This window comes from Cheilinus undulatus, linkage group 3, assembly GCF_018320785.1.
Source record: "Cheilinus undulatus linkage group 3, ASM1832078v1, whole genome shotgun sequence".
Lineage (NCBI taxonomy): Eukaryota > Metazoa > Chordata > Actinopteri > Labriformes > Labridae > Cheilinus > Cheilinus undulatus.
In genome coordinates this window covers 22,208,856-22,225,816 of record NC_054867.1, presented here as the reverse complement: position 1 = coordinate 22,225,816, position 16,961 = coordinate 22,208,856, and the positions used below count along the sequence as shown (strand labels likewise).

The 16,961-nt window shown below is 38.2% G+C and overlaps 1 long non-coding RNA gene across 1 annotated transcript; it reads left to right on the top strand.

Moving 5' to 3' along the window:
• The first annotated feature begins 580 nt into the window (after window positions 1–580).
• LOC121507210 lies at window positions 581–7,203 on the top strand. Its single transcript, XR_005991707.1, has 2 exons — window positions 581–652; window positions 6,148–7,203. It is a non-coding gene; the product is annotated as an uncharacterized LOC121507210 (long non-coding RNA).
• Window positions 7,204–16,961: the final 9,758 nt, after the last annotated feature.

The window sequence follows — 16,961 nt, the reverse complement described above, 5'->3', positions numbered from 1 at the left end:
TTGTTTTAGGACCCCTCACAAGTCTGGCTTTAACTAAAATCAATTTGGTAAAATGGGGAGTTCACCTGCTACTTGTTGACTGATAGAAATGGCATTATAAGGTCACTAATTGGCTATTTTGTGAGGCTGCAAGGCCTATAGACGAGTCTACAAGCATATTTTTATTGCACATCATTTCAAAATAGAAATATGTCACTGGCAGTTGTTGCTTTCATATGTTATAAACTGTATTAAAGTTACAGAAATAAAACCATAAAGACCCTTTCTTCTCTGGACAACAGGTGGGCTAAGCTAGCGCTAACTTCCGTGTGACGCTTTCGTATTTAAACTGCAGCCGCAGGTGTTTCCTAAATGTTGTGCTGTGTGCTGTAATGGTTGAAAAATCAGACTGATTCAGTTACTACTCTCAATAGCTTTGACACTGTGTCAATTTTAGTATTAAGCTAGTGTTTTATTTAAACAAAAACCTACTCTGCTTTTATGACATTCACATCACTTCTGAGAAAAATGAACAAGGGGAAAAAACAAAACAAAACAAAAATGTTCAGGAAGTGACCAAATAATCACACCTGTGGCTGAAGCACTTATGTCGTGGCCTACCTATGAGTGGGACGTCTTAAAGTAGCCTACCCACTGATACTCTGCTTTTAAGGTAGGTCTATTTGTTAATGTGAGTCCACCTGCTACGAGCGATGAAAATGACAGGATAAGGTCGATGACTTGCTATGTTTAACGGCACATCATTTCATAATGTGACATAAACTGTGCAGTCAAGGAAAGTAGCCGAAAAAAGCTACAAAGGCCCCTTTTTCACCGGAGAACCGGTATGCTAACTAGCGCTAACTTCCATGTGACGCATTCATATTCAAATTACAGCCACAGGTGTTTCCTAATTGTTGTGTCGCACTTCAGAGCAGTTAGGCTACCTGCTTCGACTCGGTTCATAAAAACTTTACAAACGAGTCTTAATGCATCGTTTCCCCAGCATCACATCCTGTTAAGTGTGTGTTACTAGCAGCTGCAGAGGTTGTGAGTTTGGAAACACTTAAACCTTGAACGAGCGGCTCGGGCTGTGAAAGCTTTGAAGTCACCGAGTCTCCGGGCTCCCGCGTCCGTCTGAAGTCCCCTCCGCTCGGGGCTCAAACACTTAACCCGTCCTCCTCCTCCTCCTCCTTTTCCTCCACCTCTACCTCCTCCATCTCCAACCCTCCAACTCGTCAAACGAGTCTGCGTAAACACAAATAGGCACACATGAGACGCATTAGGGCGCCCTGTTTGGTATGAGGTGTAGCAACAACAGCATGGAGTGCTAATTTTTCCTGGTGACTCGTTCAGAAAGCCATAAATCAAGTTTGACTGTCACAAGTCACGCAGGTCAGAGACTAGGTTTAAATCTTTCTGCATGCTCTCTATTATTGCTTTTTAAAAACCCCTTTAAATGCCAACTGTTTTTATTGGAATATTTGAAATCGTAGAATAGCTAGTTAGTTTTTAAACAGCAGGTTAGCTATCTTGCTTCACTCCTGTCTCACGTTTTAGTAGCCTTATTTATTAATTAGCCCATTTCTAGCTGGTTTTAATAGGCTGCACATCTTAACAGCCTAAATCTTCTGTTTCCACTTTGTGAAAAGAAAGGACAGTGATACTAGAAAAAGTCCAAGACAATTAGCATCCCAAACACCAGCCTTTAAGAAGACTGATATACCGTGGAGAAGAAGATTACCATACCGTTTTTATTCAAATCCCGAGGCAACAAATGAGGGCTGAGCCGAGATACAAAACAACTGTAAGGCTCATCGGGCCTTTATTTCACTTTATAAACTGCTTTGATTCGCAGTCAGGAGGCAGGGACTCCACACAAAGGCCCATTGTTGCCCTCTCAGAAAAGTTGTCTTAACCCTTTTCATGCAGGGCTCTGTCAGTTTAGACTGTAAAGACATAAAAGGGAGGGTCGATGTCAAAAGGCATTTGCAGGCTAAATATTTGCACTTGTTGCAAGTCAATGACTTTCATCTGGGGACTCTGGCTCATGTGAGTAAACTCCCACAACCTAATGAAATACTCGCACCGTTTTAATTAATACTGGTAGACTTTTAAAGTCTAGTAATTCCTTAATGGTTTGCTTCAATAATGTAGTGTTTTAGATATGCTAAAGTGACTTTATGTTGCACATCAGCAAGAGATGAAAGCAAAAGGCAGCGCCAGTCAAGCCCAGAGTCTCCATAATGATACATAATGTCTCCTCTTTCAGAGCAATTAGCCCAATCAGGCAGATCGCGCCACTTTGTTGCCAGTAGAAGTAACAATGGCTCACGGTCATTTAAGCTTCAGGATGCCCTCATGAGCTGTTCGGCTCTCTCTTATGTCCGCGTGCAGACACTTAGGCAGGTGTGAGTCATGTTCATCAGTAAGCACCTTGTTTTCTAAGGCGTGTTTGTCCTCAGTTAACACCAACAAAGAAAAATCAGCCTATTGATTTCATTAACATCATCATCAAACATTTCATAATCATGATTATTATATTATTATATTATTAATTATAATAAAGGCTACAATCACAGAGAAGTCTCTGTAGAGTTTTTTTCTAAGGATGCACTGAAAATAAATGAAAGGGTGATTTGATTTGGCTTACAGGTGTGTCATGAGTACACAATTTACAGAAATAACGAAGACCATCGCGAGAATATGTGCCAATAAAGCAAAAAAGACCAATAAACATCAGGATAATAATAAATCTAATTTAAGATGTAATTTATCAGGTCTAATCGATTCAAATTATCGCAGATTTTTTTTCAGTGTAGTCCAAACGTTGATTTTATCAAGTTAATTAAGCCCAAACAAGTAAAGTAACATTCTGATAAACAATCGAACATTAACAAAATTATAATTGCAAGATTTGAAATTTTGATTAATTCAGGCCTACAGCGCATTTTAGAGTAAATAAGCCATTGGTAAAGCCAGAGCAGCTCAAAGAGCCTCTCGGTCTCCTTGAGCTGAAGCACGCAGAGAAACAGACTCCCTGCACGTGCACGCAGTACCGGGTGACCATGATAAATCTATCTGGAGCTTCGAGACTTAACAACTCACTGCGGCTCTAAGGAAGACGACGAAAGAACACCAGATGATGAAGGATTGAATGTTTTTTTCGAATTATGAACTCTCCAAGTCAATCAGATGCGGCGCTTAGTGAACTTTATTCCTCATTCATCTCCCTCACCTCTCCTCCGGCTGACAGACGCGATGAATGTGTCCCCCGGTGATGATAAAAAACCCTCCGCGCCTCACACAAGAAAAGCGGTGTCGCCAGCTCAGCGGGGGGTTGTATTGTTGGAGGAGAGGCTCGATAGAGAAATATTTGCCTGGCCTTGACTCAGAAGTGATGCTCGGTGATCTGGAGTCTGTCTGCAACAACGTAGCCCATCGGAATTCCTGCACCTTTTCTCTTCTGATGTGATGCAGATGATTGAATCGGAAGTAGCCTATAGCTAAAAATATAAAGGAACATTTTATTGTATGTCTTTTCAGAAACCGCCTGCCTTATCACAGGAGCTGATATTGAGATTTAAATAATAACAGTAATAAAAAAAAAATTCATGCAGGCCAATTTCAAATAAGCGGCTCTGTTTCGCGGCTCTAATTGTCCATTTGAATTGGAAACCACCTGTGACCGAATCACTGCGTGTTTAAATATTAATGCGCAGTTTGAAACCACATTTATAGCCTACTGAATCTATGCAAAGCCTAGTTCATTCATCAAAACGAACATCTGTGCATAGTTGATTATTTTAAGACATTGCATTTTGATTAAAATAATAATAATTAAAGGCCTCCCTGTTTTATAAAATCATTGACGTCATGCTTCGAAGTTTTTTCTGCATCATTGAGAAAAATATGTTTTTTTTATTTTTAAACATAAATTAATTTCAGTCCCATATAGGAGACATGATAGATCATTTTATAACACGATGTACTCAGCTTGTAAATTGCCAAAAAATAATTGGCTGCACTACTCAATATATCACACTGGACTATGCATATTTTACAAAAAAAAAAAAAAAAAATATATATATATATATATATATATATATATTATCAGGGCTGTCAAAAGATGAAACATTTTAATCGCGTTTAATCAGATTTTCTATCGTTAATCATGCGTAATCTCACTTTTTTATTATCACATCTTGAAATTCTACTGTTTTTCTTTTTGAAATGATGTCATTTTGGATTCTTCTTCTGTCTCAAAATAAAGGTAGACTTCCTGTTTGGATCAGCCATGCTAAAAAGGTAGATTAAGATTGCAACATGAACTCAACCATGGAAAAAGGAACTTGTTATGGATTTAAAAGGAAATAAGGGAATAGTAAAAAGGTAAATGTTCAATAACACAAGGCTCGGATGACTTCTGGCTTGTCTACTGAGCTGTCTGGGATTTTTTAAAAAGTGAACTGAGACATTTTGGCGCAGTGGTAGACGTAATTTTACATCACTGTGGCTGCAGGGAGACGTTATAGTATCTGAACCAAAGTGTGTTGAAAGGGACACAAGCATGCAGTTAATCGTGATTCAAAAATGTAGAGCACTAATTGTGGATCGTAGTTAATCACGATTGATGTTATAAATCTTGACAGCCCTATATATTACTTTCATTAGTAATAATAATAATAATAATAATACTAATAATATAGTATTGCTGGTTTGTGGTTGCTGTTAAGCTCCATTAGAATCTCTTTAAAAGTAAGGCCTTATTTTGACGAAAATCATGGGCTAAATTCTATCAACAAAATGTGTGCATTAAAATGAATTATTAGTCTACAGGATTGTTTTGTCGCGATTTTCTCTCAGACAGCAGTCTATGATTTTTTTCACCTCAGTGAATCAGCCACACACACTCACACACCCCAGAGTCAGATAGGATCACTCTCCCTCTCTCTGACCTCTGCGTGACTTTAAAATCAAAATAATTTGCGCACGTGAGCGCTGATATCAGTTTCCGGCCTGCCGTTCACTCTTCTGTGAAACTTAGATAAAACTGCGTCTTTTAAATTTACAACATTCAATCACACACATCTCAATTACCCGAGCTATTGGTGTGAAATTGAATTATCGCCCCTTTATTTCTCTCGCGCCATTAAACAGGAAGCGTATAAAATCATTTGCAAATCACTGGCCTGGCTAATATGATATAAAGTATCTAAACGGGCTGATTAAGTCATGACTAATCGTGGGATTTATTCTGATAAGTCGATCATTTGGGCTTTTCAAACGCGGAGTGCGCGTGTCGATTAGAAACTAAATAGAGTCTTAAACGAAATGCTTAATAAGCGCATAACAAGCAATAGTTAGAGCAACAAATCATGTCTGTGATCAGGATTAAAAAGATGCTTAATGATGAGAGAAATGACAAGAAGTGTCATCATATTTCCTTTTGACAAAACAAATTGCAGGAAGAATGAAAACATGTGGAGGCTGATTTTAGAGAGGAGACACAGCTGCATGCAGCCTACTTTTATTCTATTTCAGCACAGATTATTACGGGAGTGTGCATTTCTTTTTGTTATTATGCTATTAATGCATAAATATGTACATGTTTTCATGATTGTGCTATTTACACCTTTAATGGATTATAAATAATTATTTCTGCAATCTTTTACTAACTCATGACATCAAGTTTACAATTTTTATATTGCATTGTAAAAGGAAATGCGTCTAAAAGGACACTGGAAATCAGTAGGAAGGGCCTGTTTTTATACCCAGTGTGATATCACAAAATAATTTAGTGAATGTCAGATAATTACAAGGTATTATATTTAAACAGATACTGTTTCCTGCAGAGATACCATCGATGTTTTTCATGTCCTATATGTCTTTTCCCCCTGAAACCATATAATCATTTCCCATCTTCATCATGATAAGCAAGAATAATAACTGTATGTAATTGAGTTGGAGATTCCTTCTGTGGGAACTGACATCAGATTACAAAAAGAAGGTTTTGAAATGTAATCAGGAGGATTTACACAACGGTGTGGTTTGAAAATATCACCACAAAATCTCTGCTTTGCCCTCCCAGTGACACCATGTACATAAACCATCATCACAAAAACCTTAAGCCCATCATTTTAAGCCGTTTTCTCTTTCCTTCTTCAGATCAGGCCAAAGAGAACGCAATCTAAACAACAAAGAGGGGGGTCAGAATCCCTTTTTTTTGTCTGGGAAGCAGTTACGTGGACATTGAGCCAGGCCGCTGCACGCCCCGTCCTGCAGATCACAGCCGAGCAGACTTGGCTCCATCCTAATCTCGCAAGTCTCAACAGTCTGCTACGCAAGTTTATCCAGAGGGGGTTGAGCCTCTCGTTTAGCCCCTCATCACCGACCCGTCCCACCCGCCCCTGTCCGCTGCCCGCCTCCACTCCAGAGGAAAACTCTCTGTCAGTGACCCTCTGCTGACTCTGGATGCCTAATCCTTTAAATGTGGGCAAAGCCTGAAATGATGAGGAGTCCGGCTTTTTTATGCAGGTGATGTCTTTTTGGCCTCTCTCGGATTCCCCACAGGATCAAACAGGAGATCCTCTGGGTGTAATGGGGCAGGCAGGAAAGCCTCACAGCCTGCAGTCTGCTGCAGGAGCAAGGAAGAATTTACAGGTCAAATCTAGGCTGCATCCCTCCTGTTTGTCTTCACCTGCTTTCATTAGAGAGCAAACGTTGCACTTGAAACAACACAAGTCAACTTTGAGAATCACAAAAAGTACATGATAATTAAATATTTTAATACAAGTTATCTGTTTATAGCAGATGGCTGCACATCAGTGAGTCTGGGTTTGCTGGAGATTTCTGCCTTAGGAAGTTTTCCGACATTTCTGCTGTTGCCAAGTCCTTGTTCAGTGTAATCCAAGCTCTCTGTAAATGATACTATGCATCACAATACCTATAATTTAATCAGGACCTGCTCTGTCTAAATCTTCATCAGAGTACATTTGTATTAATTTTGCATGAGACAAATCTGCTGTGATTAATTGATTGTTTTTGACATAAAGAGTTTTAATATTTGGTAAATAATACTTAAAAAGTTATAATTTTTAAAAAAGTAGCAGTGATATTATTGCACGCTTGTATATAATTGTAGCCTCTGTGTAGTGCATTGAAAGTTGCTGTTCATAGGCTGGAAAAACAATAAATAGTATGGCTTTTTAGAGAGCAAATGCATTCATATTTCAAATGTGAAACCCATGTAAATATCTCTGAAATTTTGCAGAAATCCTCTTTGTTGTGCAATTATATATCTGTAATGGTATTTCACAGTGCAATGTCCTGCACTCATCATATCAACAAAGCATAGATGGAGCCAGAGGGGGGGTTACAGGGCTTGAGCCCAAAATGATTACCTAAAAGTCCTGTATCTTCTAGTGTGGTAAAATGTAGGTTTCTGCTGAATAATAGAGGAATGTAAGAAATGTAAAAGAAATAGAACACAAATGGATCCTACTGACTACAAAAGGTGAATTTCATTCTTGTAGCAAACCTAAGTAAGTGTCATCTGCAAACATTATAAACTTGAATGTATCATTTTCTTTTATTTAAAATAAAAATAACTTAGGTCTCTGCACTGAACCCCGTGGAACTCTATAGGTTACTGTTAAGATTAGATTTATCATCATCAGTTTTCACATACTGACATCTGTTATTTAAATAACTTCTTAACCAAAGATTACTACACCTCTTATGCCATACTGCTCACATTTCCTCTACCAATTATTATCTAACTGAGAAATAATTAACCAAGTTCTATTTCCTTTTTTGGCCTTTTTAGGAGGTAGAAGTGAAATATAAAGATCAATAGTTTTCAAGGAAGAAGTGAAAACTATGAATCTTTACATTGATCTTTAACATGTTTGCACAATAATGGTAAAAAATGATAACTTAGTATTTTTGTTTTTTAAATTTTTTAAAGGTGGAACTGAATAATTTTTGCCAAAATTATCTCTGGATATTGAACATTTTGGTTGCAGTCAAAACCAAACACAAACACCATATGTGTTTAAATATCCTTGGGCAATTTTTGTTAAAAAAAAAAAAGAAAAGAAAAGGTTATTTTCCCCAAAGTGAAGGGATGCTTGAATGGTTTATATTTTTATTCTTATATCATCAAATGTTTGATTTTACTCAGTACAGTCAGTATGTTTTCATCAATCATTTGACAACCTTGGTCCATAATTTTAGGTTGCTGTAAAAACTAAATTGCTTTCATGAAGGATCAGTAAAGTCAGTCTTATTTCATCTTGTTATCATGTTAAAGCAAATGATGTTCCCTAATAGTCAAAACTCAGGAAATTAAAAACACATGATTTTTTATTTCTTGAATTCGCTGTCTGTATTTTGAGTTCAGGAGGTATTTAATTTGAAAAGACATCCTTACTTCTCCACAAACAGTATGCCACTGTCTCAATGACATCACAGCTGGCATCTTTATAAGAAAATCATGATCTGTTTCAGGGTGTTGTCACATCCAGAGCCCTCAGTCTGTGCTCCTCAGTGAGCTCACATGGGCAGCAGCAGCAGCAGCACTGGCACCCTCCTCCTCCCTCAGCCCCACCCCTCCTCTGTGCCAGACATATTTAATTTAATTAAGGCCTGTCAACGCTATTGATTTTGGCACTTTCAATTACGGCCTGGCCGTTTATGGGCTCCACGGGTTGTGGATCTACTGAACTGTGATGGGGAGGGGGGTCCTATCAGTGCAGGACCACATGGACGAGGAGCCTCTCTGTCTTCCTTATGGCCCTGCGCTGTCTGCAGGAGACACTGATGTATAGCTGCTGCCTGGCTCCCATTCCCCTCCTGCTACCCATAATTAATCCCTCATTAGACAGCTCTTTATTGTTTAATTTGTGCCGTTCGTAATCAAATTGGGCAGATTAATTGCTACAGAATTTAAAAACCGGGGTGAAAAATAACCACTCTGAATTGCTGTCAGGCTTTATGACGCCCAGAGCTCTTTAGAGAGCCGTCATTGGACTTGGTGAACTGTCTCACTGCCACCAGAATTTTCTCTGCATCACTTTTTGAGTGATGAACTGTTATTGGGTGCTTTCTCTTAAAAAGAGCAACAGCTTAGCAGAAGCTCATTAAAATGTTTCTCACAGATATATTTCTACTCGCCGTCCTAATTGCAAAAGTCAACCTTACAAATTCTTGTGTTTATTTATGGTCATGGCCTTTTGGTGGGCTCTGTTTGTCAGAGCTGGTGGTGCAGTGTTGTGTCTGTTACAGAGGGAGAGTACACCTACAAACTCAAGTTACAGTCCACCCGGCTTATACACTTGTTCTCAGAGGGTTTTTATTTTTCACTCAAACTATCCATGTCAATGTGTTCCTAGTGACTTCATATAACAATCTTATGTTAACTCTTGGTTGAATTTGTGTTTTTATTTGAATTTATTGGTGTTATAGACAGGCCCACCCACAGATTTGGCTGGACCCCTGACCAATCCAGAGAACGTCCCTCCCCACTAGTGATATATTGATGATATCAGTGCATGTGTGTTGCATCAGTAGCATTGGTGCTAGCGCCCAGGCTTACAGTAACTTCATTTTGGAAAGTTCGTCAAACTATTGGGTTCTAATGTTGAAAGTATTTTCTTCGATTCACTTTTAAACTTTTTTGAACCACTTTTTTTCTGACAATTTCTGCCACAATTATTTGCTGCTTTTCATCGATTTTGAGCAAATTTTGCCAATTTTTTGCCTCTTGTTACCCATATTTGACAATTTAAACAAATTTTTGCCATTTTAAACAAATTTTGCTACTTTAAAAATACCATTTTACCAACTTTTCAATATATTTTTGCCTCGTAAACACATTTTTGCCATTTTTAATCACATTCCACCACCTCTTCCACCCATTTCTGGTACTTTTAAGCATTTTTGCCACTTTTAAACCCTTTCCACTACTATTCTGCCCATTTTTTTTGCCACTTTTGACCCATTTTTACTACTTTCCCATGATTGTTTCCTCTGTTGTCTCTGTTGTATAAACCCATTTTCAGAATTTTAATGCCCACTTTTACCAATTTTGACACTATCTTCTATTTGTAATGCCCATTTTTGGCCACTTCAAAGCTTATTTAGCCATTTTGCCTTTTTACCAGTTTTTGCCACTTTAAACTGATTCTCATTCTGTTTTAAGAAAAGGAGTTACAGTGCTTAACAAATTTATTAGACCACCTGTCATATTTGTCTCAGACACCGTCCAGCATCATGAAGTGCTTTAATGCAGACTCTCTCATTTTCAGTGAGCTCTCCACGTTTTACCATTTTGGACAGGAATGAGGAATTTCAAACTGAATTCACCTAAATTTGAGCCGGCTCACTGGGTTTCTCTGAGAAGTCAGAAATGAATCAAGCATAAATTCAACCACTAAAACTCATTTTTTTTGTTCAAGAATGCAATTAAATAACTATAATTTGACGTATTTATCAAGAAATATTTTTTCAGTTTTTTTGTAAATCAGTCAATTTGAAAATTCATGGATAACAATAATAATTATATTTTAGCATTAAAAATATCATTTGGGTTAACGAGCTTCTACAGATTGGTGTATTAACCATTGCAGAAACTTAAAAATGATTTTGGTAATTACCAATGCTGTTCATTTAGGGCTGTGGTATAAACCTTACTTTGGTTAGGGTTGGGGTGGTCTAGTAAATTTGTTAAGCACTGTATATTTTGAAGAAAATCATATACTATGACATTAATTACTGCTAAAAAAAGTTGCTTTGAAAAGAGTGGTTATTATTCAGGTAGAACTAAAAATAGGGTTTTCACAGTTTAACCATGATTTTGCTGGCATCCATGGGTCCCTGTATGGCTAGGCCCCAGAAAGCTCTCTCCTTTATGTGTGGTCTTGGTTTCAGAGAAAAAATCAAAGAAAAAAACCCATCCAATTTAGCCCAAGCATTTTTAAAGAGGATGAACTAACTATTGATCCCGATACAAAGTGTCACACACAGTTTGGTTATTTTCAAGGAGACTAACAAAGAGAAAGTCAGAGAAAGTCAGAACAAAGCAACAGTTTTTTTTAAATACTAATAAGTTGAAAGTTTCCTAAAGAATTCAACACCATTTTTATATGTAAGCTTTTACTTTAATACTAGTATGTTGGAGATTTCTATCATGGTTGTTTCTTTTTCGGCAAGTTGTCAGATAAAGTTCAGGAAAAGTCTTAAATAGATCTGTATGACATTTATGATGGTATGCAAATGTTGTCATTGTTTGAACCAAGTGTGTGTTTGAATCATATTTCAGTTCCTCTCATGTTTCTTCACCTGTGCAGACAGACTTATATGAATGGTGTTAGGTGTGACAATAAAACTGTAACAAGCCATTTGCTTGACACATTTTAACAACATTTATTTAAGTAGTACCTATAACACCAGTAGCTCCTGACACTTCATAACACTTCTGTACGCTTTGCACAGGCGCCTTGTAAAGGCAGTTGTAAGCCAGGTTTAAGTGGAAACAGAAATGAATATTACAGTAACTTCATATGGCTTCAGGTTCACAGAGGTGACTGAAAAAAGGAAAACCCTTTGTTTTTCTAAAGGTCAGTCTAGAAAAAGTTATTACATTTTGTGCAGTTATAAACTGTAAGAGGTGCATGTTTGAAAGCTGCAAAAATTCTGAGATGACAAATTAAAATGATATTAATACCAATGTGAAAGCAGGTGCTAATGTACATGGGCTGGAGTCCTCAACACACTGGTCGCCAGATCAATTCCCTTCAGCAGTCCTGAATAGAGGCAAAAGCCCAGAAATAATCTTTAAAAAAGGATGATGTCTCTGTTGTGACTCATAAGATCCACTGTGTTAAATCTGAAGGACTTCTTGCCTCTGCAGAGCATATTTAACAACACATTGATGTCATCCTCCTCTAAAACACTGATGAACACCCTCACAATTAATGCCATGTTTAGTCTGTGCTGTTGCAGCTTCTTGTTCTTCTTCTCTGGGGCTTAAGGGTGCAGTGTGAAATATTTAGCCTAGTAGCATTTAGCAGAACAAACCTGGTAAAAAGAAACAAAATGTTGACAGGTAGGGCTGTATAAACCATTGTTTTTAAATTATTTTATTTCTTTGAATAAACCTTTTAATTCTACATAGGCAGGGTCCTCTCCACAGACTTCACCATCTTGGATTTTTGCATCTTGCATGCTTCTGCAGTATCAAAGGAGAAAATACTAGATACCCATTACTAAAAATTCCACTGGTTACCATGGTTACCACGAGAAGTGAGCATCACAATGTAGAATCTGACTGTTAGACATAGCTAATATTCCCCAATTTGACACACTGTACCTTTAATGACAGGTTTAATACCACTACACCACCTACTGTGACAGAATGTGTAGTCTAGTGAGTGAGAAAATTAACACCTTTATTATCCGTGGATTTTATCACTTAATATTCCATTATAGGAATGGTACAATACTATAAAATATTTGAAATACTGGACCATAATTATTGGTACCAGTAATTATCATGCATCCCTGTTTTTTTGTTACATCTTCAGTTAAGGGAAATCTGCTTCCTGTTTGGCTATAGACATGTTGTTTAATCGAAGATTATCACATGAACTAAACCATAGAAAAAGGAATTTGATATGGATCTAAAAGGAAATACACTAAGAAAGAGGAATGTTTGATTACACATTGTGAAGATGATTTCTTGCCAAAACTTTCAAAATAAAACCAGATAATACTTGTTTACAGTAAGGGTTATAGTCATAGTTGGGATATGAAAAGTTTAAAAGCAGCTAACCATAGTGCAGTTAGCTGCCTAAGCTAGATACCATAGATAAAGCTAAGTTTACAAAGTGGCTACATAAGCTACATAGCTAAGTTAGCTTTAGCTACATTTGCTAAAGCTCACATTGCTGATTCTAACTTAGCTGCATTGGCTTTTGTAGCAACCTTTATTAGGTAGCCAGTGTAGCTTTGTTAGCTTTAGCTAAAGCCAACGAGGCTAAAGTTAACCACCGCTTGTGTAACTACTTCTAAAACAGGCCTATACATAAGATCTCTGACCTAATTCTGGTTTTAATCATGAAATGTTTCTTAGTCTGTAATGTTTGCAATGTAGTTTTTTCATTAATATAACTGCCAGATGTTGTTTATGAATAAAGTTGAATAATAAAAAAAACAAACTAAAGCGTTGTACCGGTAAATTATGGCACTTCCATTCTGAAATAGACAGCATCTCAGATGGACGGTCTGTGAGAGTGGCTAGCAGAGATGTTCGGTCTGTAGCCAGACTGTTTTGACTTATTTGTCATGGCTGCAGGGAGACACTGCAGTGGATTTGCCAAAGTGTGCTGAAAGGGACAGTAAAGCATGTAATTAATAATTGCAATTAGGAAAAACTTTATAGTCACATCATGATAAATGTATTAATGCTGATAGCACTGATAAAAAAATTAATTTCAGGACAAAAATGTAAGACTGCTGATGTTTGTGGCCCTCTATTGGATTTAGTAAACATGAACAAAAGTTTGTGAAACTGTCTTTTATGGTATTCATAGGTAGAGCGGATAAAGCCTTCAAACACTGAGTCCTATGTGTGCACAAACACAAGCCTGGCTGGGTGTGTATGCAGTGTGTCATGTTTCAATGACATCATTTAATGAGAGCATTGATGTCAAAAGTCGGGTAATTGCGTTGGTTGTCGTGTCACCATACACCTTGGCAATTATAGTGTCACTCAGTGATTATGGTTCATTATCTGTCGGAGGGGCCGGCAGTCCAAACAATGGCTTCGCACAAACCTATACACTAATTGCTAGCAGATGTGTGGAGCCAGCTGAAGTGGTGTATATTTAGCTCCTGTTGACTGTATGGGAATTACGTGGGTGAGCTACACAAATATGATTACTAGATTTCACCTGAGTGACAGGTGAGCAGAGTGAGGAGTACATGCGCGCTCTTTAGTAATGGATGGAGCGCTAACCTACAGAGCAGGAGGACAGGATTGGATGGCTGAGTGGAAAATACTAAGAGCCACTTGAATGTTAGAATTAAGGGTAATTCAGAAAAGGACATGGACCCTTTTTAGAAAATGAAAAGCCGAAGCGAAGTTGGCGCTTACCTTGAATCATTAAATCCAGACGGGACACGGGTGAGCTTCTCTCACTGGAATCTCTCCTGGATGTAATATTTCTTATTAAATTTCTCTTAGTTCCACATTTGTGTGTAAAAGTTTTCCCATGGATGAGCTGGTACTGTCTGCCATTTTGTGCCCTCGCTAACCCCTCTGCCCTCCCTGCTCCACATGAGACCTTATAAGGCAGCGTGGATTCCTCGGGCTTGCATGCTTCATATTATCTTCACATCCCCCTGATTCAATATCGCTGATGGTTATCTTTGTTGAAGTTGAGGGCCATGACCAGGAGCCTCGGCCCTTTTATGCACAACTGGATCTGGGTTTATGTTTTCGGTGTGGCAGTGTAACAGTTGTGTGTTTGTTTTCCAGCAGATTGTGTGCTCTGTTACTGTGAACTATTACAAACTCCTGAGGGAGTGTTTGTTGACATCCAGATTTAGTTATAACCAACTGTTTTTCACTTCAGCAGGTTCAGATGTTTTACAGGAAGGCGTTCCTTAAGAGTTATGATTGGAGGGGCTAGGTGTTGACATCAAGCAATCTAAAGAGCGACACTGAATATTTTTCATATAACCACACTACGTTTAGTCTGACGTCAGGCTGCTCGGCTCACTCAGCCTGAAATGGCAATGAAGCAGAACATTTCAGGCATGTTTTAATTTGAGCCTGCCCTGCTAATCAAATCAAACATTAAAACAGTAGTTTTACAATGACTCACAAGGGCCAGTCTGCATTTGTTGCTCATTTGTCAAAAAGTAAAAGTGTTAACACCAGGAGTGTTTGATAGTACAAGTATGAATTTATGTTTTCTGCTCTGTCAGAAAAACAGCACAATAGCTTCTGGTGTATTTGTTTACAGTCAGTGCAACCAAATAAATATCATGTAAATAAATAGATTTTTTCCACCATACTTGGAGCACTTAGCACTTGTCAGTAGTTTAAGACACAGTAGTAGGAAAGAGAAAAAACCTTACTGCTAACTTTTGTTTACATTTTTCCAGTATTAAATTGTTACTTTATGCAACAGTGCTCTAACCTGACATGCCAGATGGATGTGTTTGACACATCCATCTGGGAAAGCTTCAATAGGAAATGTTTGAGAAAAGGCAGAGGATTTAAAAAAAACTCAGTGTGATTGGATGAACGTTCTGTCTGTCACATCTCTACGGGCCAATAAGAGCAACAAAGCACGTAACGTAGCTGCTATCGAGCTGCACGTGCGCAGCTACTGAGGAATAACGTGAAATATGACAACTGTAGACATGTAAGTACTCGACTTTTGTCGTTTTTGAAAAGAAAACAACTCACTGCTGTTCTTTGTTCATCTTTTAACGAAGAAATATTGTCAAGTTCTGATAAAACTGGTGCTTTAGCAACATCCACGCTAATCTCTTCCTCCATAACTGCACCAGCTCTTGCTGCTGCTTGTTTACGTCACAACTCTGCTGTGCCTGAAAGTATTGCCCCTTGTCGCTGATTGGTCCTGACACTTTCTAACCGGGCCCAAACAGTTCAGATGGGAGCTTTGCAAGATGGATTCGCCAGTGAAAAACAAGGAAATGGGCGTATCCATCTGCTTTGCAAGGTTAGCAGTGCTCTAATGTTAAAACAATTCCATATGGTACAAAAAGCATGATGAAGTGCCCTCCAGGGTGCTCTTCCAGTTGACAAATATGATAAATTGCCTTCCAGTTGTCCATCCAGTAGACAAAATGGGATATAGTGCCCTCCAGGGCTCCTCTTAGTGCAGGGGTGTCCAAATTGTTTTAACTGAGAGCCACATATAAAAATTTATAAGAATGGTGGGGCCACTTTCATACACAGCACCTAGAGTGTGAAAGTTTGAAACAGTCTAATGTAGATTAGGATATTCTTCATGATTGAGTGTGTACACATGGCTAGTTGGTGGTTGACAAGGCAAATACCCAATCAGTTAAGAATTCTGAGGAGGCAAATCAGATTTCAGGGGGCCCTGGCTACCACTGGTTGCATACCTGGAACGCTATTGGTGCTGCTTTATGCTGCGGTAATTAATTAGGACATTATAAATCAAGATAACATTATTGCTCTTGTTCCTGATATGTTTACCATTTATAATCTTAGTTCCGTCAAAACTTTTAAAAAATACGATCAATACGTTCTTCTTGTTTACATAATTTGCATGGTAGCAACTTGCACTGAAACCAAGATGTACAAAACAGTCAATGAAAAGCTTTATGTTTTAATGTGGGCCATATTTCATTTTATTTTCAAAACTTGCTGCAAGTCAATCTAATGTGGACCGCAGGCCACATTTGGCCCCCAGGCCATAGTTTGGACACCCCTGCTTTAGTGGAATAATTGTGTAATAAGTGTAATACATGATAAAGTGCCCTCCAGGGTGCCTTTCAAGTGGACTTAACTGCCTGTTTTGTGCGCCTCAAGGTGACAAAACATGATAAAGTGCTCTCACGGATGCCTTTCATACGGTGGCCAAGAGGTCTCACACGAATGCAAAATCCAAAACGCTTTGCAAAAAGAAAAAACACGACGACATTTGAGAAAAACACAAAAACAAAAGTTCACAACTCAAATACAAAAACTTGCTGCAGCACATGAATACAAACACTCTGCGCCGCACATGGATACATACACTCGGCACAGCGCGGAGGCAGATTCCACAACAGCACAAAAATACAACAACTTGGCACAGCAGATGCAAATAAAAAGTCACAACACAAGTTACATACCACAGCGCAAATTAACTGAAGACATGCTTGGGTCAAGTAATTAAAGTAAGTAAATACTATTCGTTCACCAGCTCCACTTC